The sequence below is a fragment of the Diabrotica virgifera genome, chromosome 2, assembly GCF_917563875.1.
Source record: "Diabrotica virgifera virgifera chromosome 2, PGI_DIABVI_V3a".
Taxonomy (NCBI): domain Eukaryota; kingdom Metazoa; phylum Arthropoda; class Insecta; order Coleoptera; family Chrysomelidae; genus Diabrotica; species Diabrotica virgifera.
In genome coordinates this window covers 51,603,340-51,618,658 of record NC_065444.1, presented here as the reverse complement: position 1 = coordinate 51,618,658, position 15,319 = coordinate 51,603,340, and positions in this window count along the sequence as shown.

The following is a 15,319-nucleotide window of genomic DNA, read 5'->3' as shown; positions in this document are numbered from 1 at the left end:
GCCGCCTCTGAATATAATACCGCCTATATATTGTAAAAGTAGGTACCAAACTTGAACAAGTTTGTTTGCAAGCAAGCTAATTATTGTTTACCTTAGATATCAGATAAATTGTAACGCAGTGCCACGGTGAAATTAGATCCAGAATTGAACAGGCCAGAGCCGTTTTTAGAAAAATATCCAACGTATTATGTAATAGAGATCTAAGATTGGCATTGCGGACCCGCCTACTTCGCTGCTACGTGTTCTCGGTTTTACTTCATGGTTAAGAGTCTTGGACTCTGAATAAAAGTAATATAAATCGACTTTCGAAATGTGGTGCCGTAGATGAATTCTAAAAATTTCTTGGGTAGAAAAGATTCGAACCTCCACAAATACTAGTACGTCTGAAGAAGAAGAAGAATAAGAAGAAGAAGAATTACAAATGATTACTTTATCATTCACCTAAACATTACATCTTTCTTTGCTCTTCTTGTGACTGATCAACCGAGGAATCCAAGAGGCTAAACAACCAGCCCAGAACGAATAATGATGGAAAAAATATATAAAAATTTGATGGTGTCAGGTGTCACCACATTCCTATAAGACATAAGGGATTAAATCCTCAGGAAGAGGGATAACAAAATACCAACATTGATGTGGTAACAATTTATCAAAGACACAATATTTCTAATTTAAGAATAACAATAGAAATAAGCAAGGCAAGCAAATCAAAGTTTCAAGAATTTCCTTACGATCAATAATTATTGATAAAAAACAAAATTGTTATCATTTCTATTTGTATTTTTATATTCTAATTATAAAACACTGAAAACGTTTGTTTTCTATACTTCCACAGAATTTATTATAACTAAGTGACTACAGCTGTTTCGGCAGAGTGCCTTTCTCAAGTGATATAGTTTACAATGTGTTTGCCTTTTTAAGTCTTCAACTGAAGAGGTTGAGGAGTGGGGAGCTGTTTGGCTCGAGTAACAGTCGAATCCATCAATTTTTATATTCTTTTATATTCTTCGTATGGTATTGTAATTTTTATGCTGTATTCTAACTTAATACGAAAATCAAAAATATTAGGCCCGTTGGTTTTATGTTGATAAATCTTTGGCTATGTTATCTTCTTCCCATTGAATAATAATTGTAGACTTTCACTAAGCATTGTCCTGCTTCATCTTTATTGCTGTTACATCTTTGTGGAATGGTATTAACGTGCATTGGTCTTCTTTTTTTTTCTTCTAATGGCGCTACAACCCTTTGTGAGTTTTGGCCTGCTTAACAATGTTCTTCCATTCTGCCCTGTCGGATACTTTCCTTCGCCGCTGCCTGGTGTTCATGGTTTTAAGGTCTTGCTCTAAGTCGTCTATCCATCTTTTACGGGGCCTTCCTCATGTTTCCTTGGGGCTTCCATCTCTGTATTACTTTTACAGCTCGATTATCTGATAACTTTTCTAAGTAACCAAGCCAGTTTAGTCTTTGTGACTTTACAAATCTAACAATATCTGCGCTCTGCGTTAGTTCATTTTAATTCTCCATGAACTATCGCTGCAATGGTTGGTTCAAATATCTTTCGTTCAAGTATTTTTCGCTCAAATATTCTAAGTTTATTTTCATCAGTGTTTGAGAGGGCATGCATTGTTACAAAACTCTTTCTTGACGATTTTCTGTATCTTTTATGCCTTCTTCTTTTTCTTCTTCTTCTTATCAGCGGCACCTGAGGTACCCTATGTGCATAATATGGATTACTAATTACTTGGTAAGCAGATTTTCCTCTATATGCTTACCCTTTTTTGCATAATAGTCTCGGATATTATCCTAAATATCTCATCGGGCTGATAAGCCTGGAATTGATCATGGAATTTGTTAAACCCTTTTTTTATAATTACTAGGGACTTCATTTCTTACTTTACACATATACTTTACGTTCTCCCTATATATACAGTTAAGTCCACGAGTCTTTACCCGTGCGTCATCATTTCGTGGACTCAACTGTATGTGTGTTGTTTATGTTTACTTCGGAAATTTTCGAATAATATTCTTTTGTTAGAAAAAAAAGAAAGTAAACATTTTTAAACCAAACTGTTTGCTGAGCAAAACATTTCTTCCGTACATTTTTTATTTCTTGTTTAAACTTTAATAAGCAGTTTATTTCTGTGTGGTGTTTTTATCGCTTGGATGATATTTCCCATCATGTTGTGATTTTTATCAATCAGTATTTCACATGCACTATTTTTTCAATGAAGTGTTTGTGTTTTTCAAATAAAATGCATGACAAATTGCTATCTCGATCAATAAGCCTGTCAACGACCTAGCTAAATGCTGAAGTCTACAAAAATATTCTAAAACACATGACGCAACTGAATAGGTTCGAGAATCCAGGAATATAAAGATTATGAATTTATTGGAAAAGGAGTTAATTGTTGACAGATTTACGTGTAAAAAACAATATTGAGAGCACTTCTTTGACGAACTGAAATGTAGACAGTTATTTTAAAATTATACAGACATTTATTTCATGCTATAGCTTAAGTTAAGATTTTTATGGTTCTGACTTTCAAATTTTTTTACAACTACTCCTCTAGGCCCAACTAACCCTCAAATATTTGGACATCTTGGATATTAAAGCACCCTAATATGTCTGTGTAGATTTTGGCGTTCGATCCGACCATCACTTGTGACATCGTTGCCGTATCCTCTATTTTTTCATATTATCACGTTACAATTTTTGTGATATACACGAGCGTGACACCCTCAAAAAAGCGCATAGTTTTCGAGATACTGACCACAGAGGGATGAATGGCTAATTTTATTCATACTTTATATTTTCGAGGGTGCTGAAAACGAAAATGAAGTTTATTTTGAATTTTATGTGGGGGAACATTGTCAAAATCGCAATTTTAACCTAAAAATAAAAAAAATGAAATCACGTTTTTTTGCGTTTACCTCGCTACAACTCTGTTCCATTTTAATATTTTTTTCTGAAATTTTTACACTATATAGCTGTAACATTTTTGAAGACAAAGGTATCTGCCTCAAGTTTTTATTCTTATCATGATAAAGGTTATGAATTTTTCAAAGAAAAAGGTGCGGATTTGTGCATTGCAAAGTTTAATCGCAAAAGTTGTGTGACGAAGTTTAAAATTTAGCTTCTCAATCACGTTTACTTTAAAGTAGAGTGTACAAAGAAGTACCTACAAGTGTATAACGTATGTAAAAACATTGACCACAGGACTTGTGCGTAGTCGGTTCAGTTCGGCTATTCCTATTCCGTTCCGCGGAACCTTAAGTTCGTTTTACGGCTACTGCTAGCGTAAATTTGTCGCCCGTGGAGCCTTAGCCTTACGCTAAATCTTAAATCTGCAACATCTTTCCCTAAGTTCCGTAAAATGACAAAATTCTATCTAGGAGACAATATCTATCTAGGAGACAATTATATCTATCTATCTATCTATCTATCTATCTATCTATCTATCTATCTATCTATCTATCTATCTATCTATCTATCTATCTATCTATCTATCTATCTATCTATCTATCTATCTATCTATCTATCTATCTATCTATCTATCTATCTATCTATCTATCTATCTATCTATCTATCTATCTATCTATCTATCTATCTATCTATCTATCTATCTATCTATCTATCTATCTATCTATCTATCTATCTATCTATCTATCTATCTATCTATCTATCTATCTATCTATCTATCTATCTATCTATCTATCTATCTATCTATCTATCTATCTATCTATCTATCTATCTATCTATCTATCTATCTATCTATCTATCTATCTATCTATCTATCTATCTATCTATCTATCTATCTATCTATCTATCTATCTATCTATCTATCTATCTATCTATCTATCTATCTATCTATCTATCTATCTATCTATCTATCTATCTATCTATCTATCTATCTATCTATCTATCTATCTATCTATCTATCTATCTATCTATCTATCTATCTATCTATCTATCTATCTATCTATCTATCTATCTATCTATCTATCTATCTATCTATCTATCTATCTATCTATCTATCTATCTATCTATCTATCTATCTATCTATCTATCTATCTATCTATCTATCTATCTATCTATCTATCTATCTATCTATCTATCTATCTATCTATCTATCTATCTATCTATCTATCTATCTATCTATCTATCTATCTATCTATCTATCTATCTATCTATCTATCTATCTATCTATCTATCTATCTATCTATCTATCTATCTATCTATCTATCTATCTATCTATCTATCTATCTATCTATCTATCTATCTATCTATCTATCTATCTATCTATCTATCTATCTATCTATCTATCTATCTATCTATCTATCTATCTATCTATCTATCTATCTATCTATCTATCTATCTATCTATCTATCTATCTATCTATCTATCTATCTATCTATCTATCTATCTATCTATCTATCTATCTATCTATCTATCTATCTATCTATCTATCTATCTATCTATCTATCTATCTATCTATCTATCTATCTATCTATCTATCTATCTATCTATCTATCTATCTATCTATCTATCTATCTATCTATCTATCTATCTATCTATCTATCTATCTATCTATCTATCTATCTATCTATCTATCTATCTATCTATCTATCTATCTATCTATCTATCTATCTATCTATCTATCTATCTATCTATCTATCTATCTATCTATCTATCTATCTATCTATCTATCTATCTATCTATCTATCTATCTATCTATCTATCTATCTATCTATCTATCTATCTATCTATCTATCTATCTATCTATCTATCTATCTATCTATCTATCTATCTATCTATCTATCTATCTATCTATCTATCTATCTATCTATCTATCTATCTATCTATCTATCTATCTATCTATCTATCTATCTATCTATCTATCTATCTATCTATCTATCTATCTATCTATCTATCTATCTATCTATCTATCTATCTATCTATCTATCTATCTATCTATCTATCTATCTATCTATCTATCTATCTATCTATCTATCTATCTATCTATCTATCTATCTATCTATCTATCTATCTATCTATCTATCTATCTATCTATCTATCTATCTATCTATCTATCTATCTATCTATCTATCTATCTATCTATCTATCTATCTATCTATCTATCTATCTATCTATCTATCTATCTATCTATCTATCTATCTATCTATCTATCTATCTATCTATCTATCTATCTATCTATCTATCTATCTATCTATCTATCTATCTATCTATCTATCTATCTATCTATCTATCTATCTATCTATCTATCTATCTATCTATCTATCTATCTATCTATCTATCTATCTATCTATCTATCTATCTATCTATCTATCTATCTATCTATCTATCTATCTATCTATCTATCTATCTATCTATCTATCTATCTATCTATCTATCTATCTATCTATCTATCTATCTATCTATCTATCTATCTATCTATCTATCTATCTATCTATCTATCTATCTATCTATCTATCTATCTATCTATCTATCTATCTATCTATCTATCTATCTATCTATCTATCTATCTATCTATCTATCTATCTATCTATCTATCTATCTATCTATCTATCTATCTATCTATCTATCTATCTATCTATCTATCTATCTATCTATCTATCTATCTATCTATCTATCTATCTATCTATCTATCTATCTATCTATCTATCTATCTATCTATCTATCTATCTATCTATCTATCTATCTATCTATCTATCTATCTATCTATCTATCTATCTATCTATCTATCTATCTATCTATCTATCTATCTATCTATCTATCTATCTATCTATCTATCTATCTATCTATCTATCTATCTATCTATCTATCTATCTATCTATCTATCTATCTATCTATCTATCTATCTATCTATCTATCTATCTATCTATCTATCTATCTATCTATCTATCTATCTATCTGTTCTATTCTATTCTATTTTATTTTATTCTATTCTAATCTATCTATCTATCTAGAATATGTCTATCTAGCTAGGATCTATCTATCTAGGACAATTCTATCTATCTATCAAGGAGACAATACCTATCTGAAAGACAATATTATTCAGTAGAAGAGTTATAGAATAGAATAGAAATATGCTTTATTGTCACTGAAAATTATACATATAATGGACAAAGCTTAACATAGTCAAAAAAATAATAATAACAAATACAATTTTCTGAAATTAGGTAAACTGCCAATATAAAAAATATATACAAGTTAATAAAGTGAAGCAAAAAACAAAACCAATATAATATTGCATTGCATCTTTGAATAACTTAGAAAGTACAGCACCCTTACAAGCAATAGTTTTATTTATGATCTAGTGTCATATAGCAGCTTAAACTTATTAGTTCCTAAGTTTGATTATGCAATTTGTAATTTTTTTTTAAATTCTGCAATTGCGATAGATTGTTTTTGTTTTATTTCATTATCTTTTATTTTATAATATTGACGATTTATGTAATTTCAGTAATTTGTATTGATTATTGATATTTTTTCTTTGAGTCTTGTTAATATGATAAGATTGATCCAAAAGATGGCATAACCCAGACATCCAAAGTGAAAGTTCTCCTCCAATACCAAATTGTTCTATATGGTCCACATAATGTTCAGAAAAAAGTCACACCATTTTGAGCGTCGGGTTTGAGGGGGAGAGGGGGAGAAATCGGTAAATTTGTAGATTTTTGCGTTTTTAGCGGTTTAGCATGAATAACCTTCTATACAAAAATGTTCTACATTAAATTTGAAATAAAAAAGGTCCAATGCATAATCCTTCTAATGATACCTTCTAATGATACCATAATCCTTCATAAAATGAACGGTTCCAAAGTTACAGAGGTAGTATTGGTCCAAAAAAGGCCTAACCCAGACATCAAAAATAAAAGTTCCTCCAACACCAAATTGTTCTATATGGTCCACATAGGGTTCAGTAAAAAGTTACACCATTTTGAGCGTCCAGTTTGGGGGGGGGGAGATGGGGGAGAAGTCGGCAAATTAGTAGTTTTTTTACGTTTTTCGTCAATATTTCTAAAACTATGCTTTAGCGTAAACAATATTCGATACAAAAATGTTCTACATAAAATTAAAAACAAAAAAGGTCCTATACATAATTCTTATAAAATCAACGGTTCCAGAGTTACGGAGGGTGAAAAGTTGAGCTTTTCGATATTTTTTGGGCAATTGAGGATGATTTTGGGTGGTAAGGTTGACGTTTCTTCAAGGGCTTATCACTAACATACCATCGGCCACTGAAAGAACAAATTTGACTTATAAAACCCAATCCTGTTAAAGAAAATCAGTAGGAAATTGCCCAGAAAATATAAAAAGTATCGAAAACCTCCACTTTTCACCCTACGTAACTCGGGAACCGTTGATTGATTATGTAGAACATTTTTGTATAGAAAATTTTTTACACTAACGCATAGTTTTAGAAATATTGACGAAAACCCTAAAAAAAACTACTAATTTACCGACTTCTCCCCATCTCCCCCCCCCCCCCAAACCGGACCTCAAAATGGTGTAACTTTTTACTGAACAATATGTGGACCCGATAGAACAATTTGGTGTTGAAGGAAAACTTTTACTTTGGATGTTTAGGTTAGGCCTTTTTTTGGACCAATTATTATGCTATACTACCTCCGTAATTAAAAACTACGAATTTACCGATTTCTCCCCCTCTCTCCCCCAATACCGACGCTCAAAATGGTGTGACTTTTTTCTGAACATTATGTGGACCATATAGAACAATTTGGTGTTGGAGGATAACTTTCACTTTGGATGTCTGGGTTTTGGTCTATTTATACCATACTATGTAAGCTTTGTCCATAAAATTGTAAAAATTTTAATGATAATAAAGCCTATATTTCTTTCTATTCTCTGTGACAGATTAGGTCAATCCCAAAACGTTTTTATAAGCTTTTATTTTTCTATTATTCTCATCAAGTCGGCTTCATAGTCTTTATAAAGAATCTCAGGTTTTATGGAGCTTACTATTTTTTTGTTCTTATTTACTGTAGATACTGCAAGTATAGCCAAAACTTAAATAGGTTAAATTATCATATCAGTGGATCCCCTCATTATAAACCAATAATTTCAGACGTCGTAATCGTATTGGAAATATATCGATTGAAGGGATATTGATACTAAGGTATGTGTGTGTAAACAAGATATATGTGACGTACTGAAATCTGGGTGGTCGCATCCTTTACTTTCGATGACTTACAGAACCCCTAGTGGTATTATAATTAATTAACAACATCGATGAATGTGGCTTACTGAGTTAGGTCACCATGGATATCAGTGGCGTGCTCTATTGTTTCACGATTTTCATATTTTAAAATTTCAAAAGCCATAACTGAAGTTCTGTGATAAGAACCTAACCGGTGCGTGGTGAGTGGAAGTCTCATCAGGTACTATTAGTAAAACGATTTATAATTTTATTCTAACCTTGTTACTAAGTATATACCTAAGTTCTTTTAAAATGTTAAAATTTTAAGTACTGCGTTAAGAATTTTAAGTCTTTTATATGTTGGTATACAAAAAATATTCATAATAAACATATATTGAGTCATAAAAAATTAAACTGAATGGTTGGAAAGAATTCAAAATTTTCCCTATGTAGATAATCCATTTTTGATACACAAGCAAATACTTAGTTCAGTATTGCCTTATATCTGGATCTAGATTTCCACTTAGATCTGGGAATGTCGCAACTAGAATGATCTGGGAATGTCGCAATCTTACAGAAATAAGCCCTCAATAACTTTGTTTAATATCCATTAGTATGTTAAAAACAGCCACATCCACTGAGACTTGATGAAAACTGTTAAACAAAGAATAAAAAAAGCTATTTGACCTGTCTTCAATTCGAGCTACAAGTTCTTTTGTGCAAAAATCAGATAAATTAGCTTCGCCGTGAGAATATATTTAGTCTAGGGCAGCGTTTCCCAACCGGTGGGTCGCGACCCACTAGTGGGTCGCGAGCGGATTTCAGGTGGGTCGCAGCGTGGCTCTTACAGTAGCTGAATACCGTAAATATATAACGTCATGGATGAGGGATGGGTCGTGAATATGAAAAAACATCAGAAGGTGGGTCGCCACACATAAAAGGTTGGGAACCACTGGTCTAGGGTAATAAGGTTTTTTCCATGACACTTGAACAGCCAGGGTGCTGAAGCGTTTTTTTGAAAGATAATACCTATAAGAGCAAATTATAACTATTTCCTGCATAGGATCTGGCGGCTATTTTTATTTATAAACAATTAAGTGTCAAAAAATGGCATTTTTCATTTTTTTTCAAATTAATGGAAAACAGGGAAACTTATGGTTTTTGTAGTACAAATAGCTTCGAGATTATGGAAAAAGCTTTAAAATGACGTATTACAAAGTTTGATATACTCATTTATTGTTAATATAATTGCGAAAAAATGTCGGAATTGCAAAAATAAATATTTTCGCAATAACTGTTGTAAAAGTTAGTGTACAGCTTTTAATTTTTTGTCAAATAAGGGTTCTTTGGTGTTTACTATGTGATAAAAATTTCAAAGGGATTCATTCAATTGTTTAAATTTTATTCAAATTGTTTATCCTAGAGAGCATTTTTTTTGCAATAACATAAGTCAGAAAAAAATGACGTTAGAACCATTCCACAGGTGTCAAATGATAGAGCATGAGTTATATTGTCAACTTGGTTTAAAAAAGTGAATAAAAAATGCATTTATTCGTAATAAATAATTATGCAAATGTATCGTAAATATTTCCTTATAAACTTTTTATTTTGTTATATAAGAAATTATATATATTTATTACAATTTTTTATCAATTATGATATAAATAACATTACTTGGTAGTTGTACACTTAAAACAGGGTAAAAAAGTTAATTTTTTTGGAAAAAGTTATTCAAAAAGTTTATAAAGAAAAATTGAAGATACTTTTGCATAATTATTTATTACTAATAAATGCATTTTTTATTCACTTTTTTAAACCATGGTGAAAATGTAGATAATGCTCTTTCATTTGACACCTGTGAAATGGTTCTAACGTCATTTTTTTCTTACTTATGTTATTGCAAAAAAAATGCTCTCTGGGATAAACAATTTGAATAAAATTTAAACAATTCAATGAATCGCTCTGAAATTTTTATCACATATTAAGCACCAAAGAACCCTCATTTGACAAAAATTTCAAAGCTGTACACTAATTTTTAATAGTTATTGCGAAAATATTTTTTTTGCAATTCCGACCTTTTTTCGCAATTATATTAACAATAAATGAGTATATCAAACTTTGTAATACGTCATTTTAAAGATTTTTCCATAATCTCGAAGATACTTGTACTAAAAAAAATCATAAGTTTCACTGTTTTCCCTTGATTTGAAAAATAGGGGAAAATGCCATTTTTGACAGTTAATTGTTTATAAATAAAAATGGCCGCCAGATCCTACGCAGGAAATAGTTACAATTTGTTCCTATAGGTATTACCTGTCGAAAAAACGCTTCAGTATCCTGGCTGCTGAAGTGTCACGAACAGGGTATATTTTTGTCTTCTTACCGTGGCCTACTTCTGGATAACGCAGAGCGAGCAATAAAACAGAAGAAGATAACTTTTGGAATGTGAAAGATAATGATTACAGCAAACGTAAAGTGTAGTTTGGCTCTTTTTACTTGTACTTGTATTGACAATGGAATTTTGAGACAGCTGAAATCAAATATATTTACGAAGGAATCCAAATGCTGGGTTTATAAAATTCTGATCTGACCAGCGCTCACCTATGGATAAGAAAGCTGGATATTAATCTGGGGAGAATGCCATTTGGAGGAGACGATACAATTTCGGACTATATCAAGCAATGGTAATGTGGTAAAGCTAATATAGCTTGGCAGACTTAGGTGGATAGGTCATGTGGAGCACACAGAACCCTCTGAAACAAAAAAAGTAATAACTCAACAATAAAATGTGGTAAAGCGATCCGAGTGGCGGCCAAAAATACAATATAGGTATGGACTAAGTCCAGCAGGATATGAGAGAACTTCAAACTGGAAACTGGAGAACAAAAGCTAGAGATAAGAATGAATGGATAGCATTTTGGAGAGGACAAGACGCAGTCTTGCATGTGAATCCAATGATACCTAAGAGCGAGAACCACGGAAATCGTAACCGACATAGTAGCACCAGCAGAACCAATGGGATTACATTTAAATCAAAATAAAAGCTTTATGCCAACTATCACAAACACGAAAGCTGGAAATGTTGGTCCAGATCGATTTACAATGACCAAACCTTCGAATCTAGGAACATCAGTTGACCCCAATAATAACACGTCATGGAAATAAAGAGAGAAATCATAATTGCCAATATCTATTATCATGATCTATCAAAGTACTTAGTAAACAAACTTCTGTCTCAAAAAACTGGTATAAGCCTATATAGAACAATGTATAGCCATCAGAGGCATGACTAGTAGCCTGGGCCCCAGAATCATCATACCAGAAACATCATAGAAAAGAAAATTATTTAAACAGCGCAGCTGGTGGAAATAAGAAAAGGAGCATACCAAAGTTTAAGCTAGATAGATGACTTAATGAATAACATAACCCAGACTGCTGAAAAGATCGGTATTGCCAACTGAAAACCCCAGAAAGAGACAGAGCTGTTGTTGTAGAAGAAAGCTTGAGAAGGTCTAGGCTGTAGCATAGTGATGATGATGATGATGATGCATAAGTAAATTTAATAACCATACTTTAAAGTACGTATTCAAAAAGGTTTCATTTGTGATGAACAAGACTTGCCAATTGATCGTATTGTATTACTAAGACGCCTCTTGCAAGATAACTTCATTATCAAACAAACATTATTTAAATTTTTGTACAATTAACACTTCAAACCTAATTTGATTAACAACTAATGAGGTAATTAATTATTACATGAATGTTTTGTTCGTAGTTTAATGATGCCAATTTATTCCCTTCGTCGTAAATAATAGCGGCAACCTTCGATGTCGTTTTTTTCGACGCCAATGATAATTTTGCTGTGGCCGTTGTGAAAGTCGTCTCATCGTGTGTATTGATTTCTATTCTTGTTTTGAACATACCTAATAAGCTACCTGGTAATTGTAACGATGTAAATTTATTGATCTTCACAACTGAGTAATAACAACGACCAATTCCAACTAGGAAACTCGTTAGAAGTTAGTAGTTTAATACCGATTGAAATCGCATGGTATAAATCACATTTGCATTCAACAGGATCATTGCTTTTTAAATATTGTATTTTTTGAAGTTATACTTCTTTATATGCGATTGAGAAATTTGTTTGTGAATTTTTATAAAAACGACAGTATGAACTATGCGCACACGACAGTATGAAGTAGGTGCTAAATCTTTCACGTTATGTATATAGGGTGAGGCAGATAAAGGGCCTATTAGAAATATCTCGAGAACTAAAGGCAATTGAATTATGAAAATTGGAATAAGGGGGTTTTGAAGACTGATATATTTAATTAAAATATTTTCATCTATTTGGTACTTCCGGTTATACCGGAAGTTGCTTATAACTTCGTTTTTTTAAATGGGACACCCTGTATATTTTTACATTTTTGGATTCTCCTCGATTTATTCTTTCTTAAAATATAAGGTTTTGTAATAATATACAGGGTAGGTTAAAAGATAATTACGTTTTTTTATTAATTTCGTAGCAATATTCACACCCTGTAGAATTGTAGTAGTTTGACAACTAAAACACTACTTACGTTCAAATGATTTTTAATATAGTCTACTATTGTTAAGAATCATTAGTATAGCTAAATTTTTAATTTGAGTATATAGGGTGGGTCGAAACTCGGAATGAGTATTTTCTGAGTTTTCTTAAACGGAACACCCTATATTTTAGTATTGTAATAAAATGATATTTCATGGTACTTTTTACTTATTAAGCATTCCCTATACCTAACTGCTTTAGTTTGTGCTTAATTGTTAATCGCACCAACAATCTTAACTTCGATGGTATTTTCATACCTCAACCACTATTGGCAATTTTAAGTATCAGTATAGATTAATATGTATTTATTTCCAAAAAATTATTTGTGACTGAATATTTTCACGGCCAACCTATACAATTTCACCTATTTTGTGTTGCAATTAATGTTTGGCCAGGTTTGGCTTTAATCACCAATAACTCACAAATTAAAGAAGTTAGGTATAGGGATTGCTTAAGAAATTAAAAAGTACCATAAAATAACGTTTCATTACAATACTAAAATACAGGGTGTTCCATTTAAGAAAACTCAGAAAATACTCATTCCGAGTTTCGACCAACCCTGTATCTAAAATGAAAAGTTTAACTATACCAATAACTCTTAACAATAGTAGACTATATTAAAAATCATTTGAACATTAATAGAGTTTATTATACTAATCTACTACAATCCTACACGGTGTTAATATTGCTACGAAATTAATAAGAAAACGTAATTATCTTTTAACCTACCCTGTATAATATTACAAAACCTTATATTTTAAGAAAGAAGTCGAGGAGAATCAAAAAATGTAAAAATATACAGGGTGTCCCATTTAAAAAAACTAAGTTACAATAAACTTCCGGTATAACCGGAAGTAGCAAAGAGAAGAAAATATTTTCATTAAATAGTTCATACCTCAAAACCCCTGTATTCCAATTTTCAAGATTCTCTTAGCTTTAATACTCGAGATATTTCTAATAGGCCCTTTATCTGCCTCACCCTGTATATCAGTGCAAATAAAGTGTGAAAAAATATATTGGTGTTTTTAGTAAATATATTTATTATAATTTGGTGTTTTTGGATTTGTCTTCGTCGGGAATAGGATAATAAATTAAAATACATATGATGAAAAGAAGATTAAAAAACAATCTTAATGTTAATTTGTACAATCTGTCAAAATAATTAATGGTGCCAGACGAATTAACTGTCATGCTAATTTGAGACATTTTTATGAAATAGAAGAATACTTATGTCATATACTACTACTAACTCTTTATTTATTTTATACCTATTAGGTCGCAATATTCCATAATTTAAAGATATAAGAATACTGGATTATAATGAAATATTTCTAAAATTTAACAAAATTGTAAATTTTCTATGTTATATGTGCTCCTTTGGCCATATTGTTTACTAAATTTAGATCTACATATTAGTACATTTTTCACGGTTTTTGCTCTAAATTTTAAAGAACCGCTTGAATTGACATGAAATTTGTCATACGCATAGCTTACATGTCAAAGAAAAAAAGTGATATTGTGTCAATGTGTGCTTTTGCCCTGGGGATGACCTTCACTACCTCTAGGGGGTGAAAAAATATATGTCCAAAATAAGTCCCGAAATGGATAAACTGACTAATTTTAAGTAACTTTTGTTCTATAGAGCTTTTTCGCCAAGTCAACACTTTTCGAGTTATTATCGAGTAAATATGTTCATTTTTCAACAAAATAACCACATTTTTAGACGGTTTTTCGCAAATAACTCAAATTTTGCCGAAAAAAACGTTATTAGCAAAAATATAGCCTGTAAAAAAGTAAAAAAAAATGGTGTAACCGTGAGGTCTCTGCACCTCGTAGAACCAGAGTTATAGCCAATGAAAAATAGGTTCATATTCGCCAAATTTCAAATAGAATATTTCGACGTGAAATATCCAAAAAATTAAGCACTTTTTGGAGAAAACCCATTATAACTTTTTTAAAGTGTTTAAAAAAATCTTTATTTCTGTTTTTATAAAAAGTTTTTAGCATCAAATTTAAGCAAGTTACGCTTAAAATAAAATTGGTCCATTTTGTTTTGGCAAAAAAAAAATCGGGAGAACCACCCCCTAATTAGCAACTTAAATGAAATTAGTCGTTACCGCTCCACAAATGATTTTACTTATGTTTTGTTTATATGATCTGTAAGTTTCATCTATTCAAAGTGCTTATTTTTGAAAAAAAATTGGTTTCAAAGTAAAATTTTCAAAAATTTTAATTTTGAAAAATATGCTTTTTTTCAAAATAACTTGAAAATTGTTAGAGATGCCAAAAATCTCAAAAAGCAAAAAAAGTCAGCGTTGCTTTTCTGAATATCCTGTATTCTTTTGTTTTTCTGTAAGACAAAAATTGATTACGATTTGGTGTTTCTAAATTTGCATACATTCGTGATCAGTGACTCGTTCGACCCCTTTTAACTAGAGCCCTTTAAAAAATAAGGACTTTGAACCGATGAAACTTACAGATCATATAAACAATACATACACGAGTCAAGAAACTTGTGAATTCGTAACGATTAAGTTCATTTGAGATA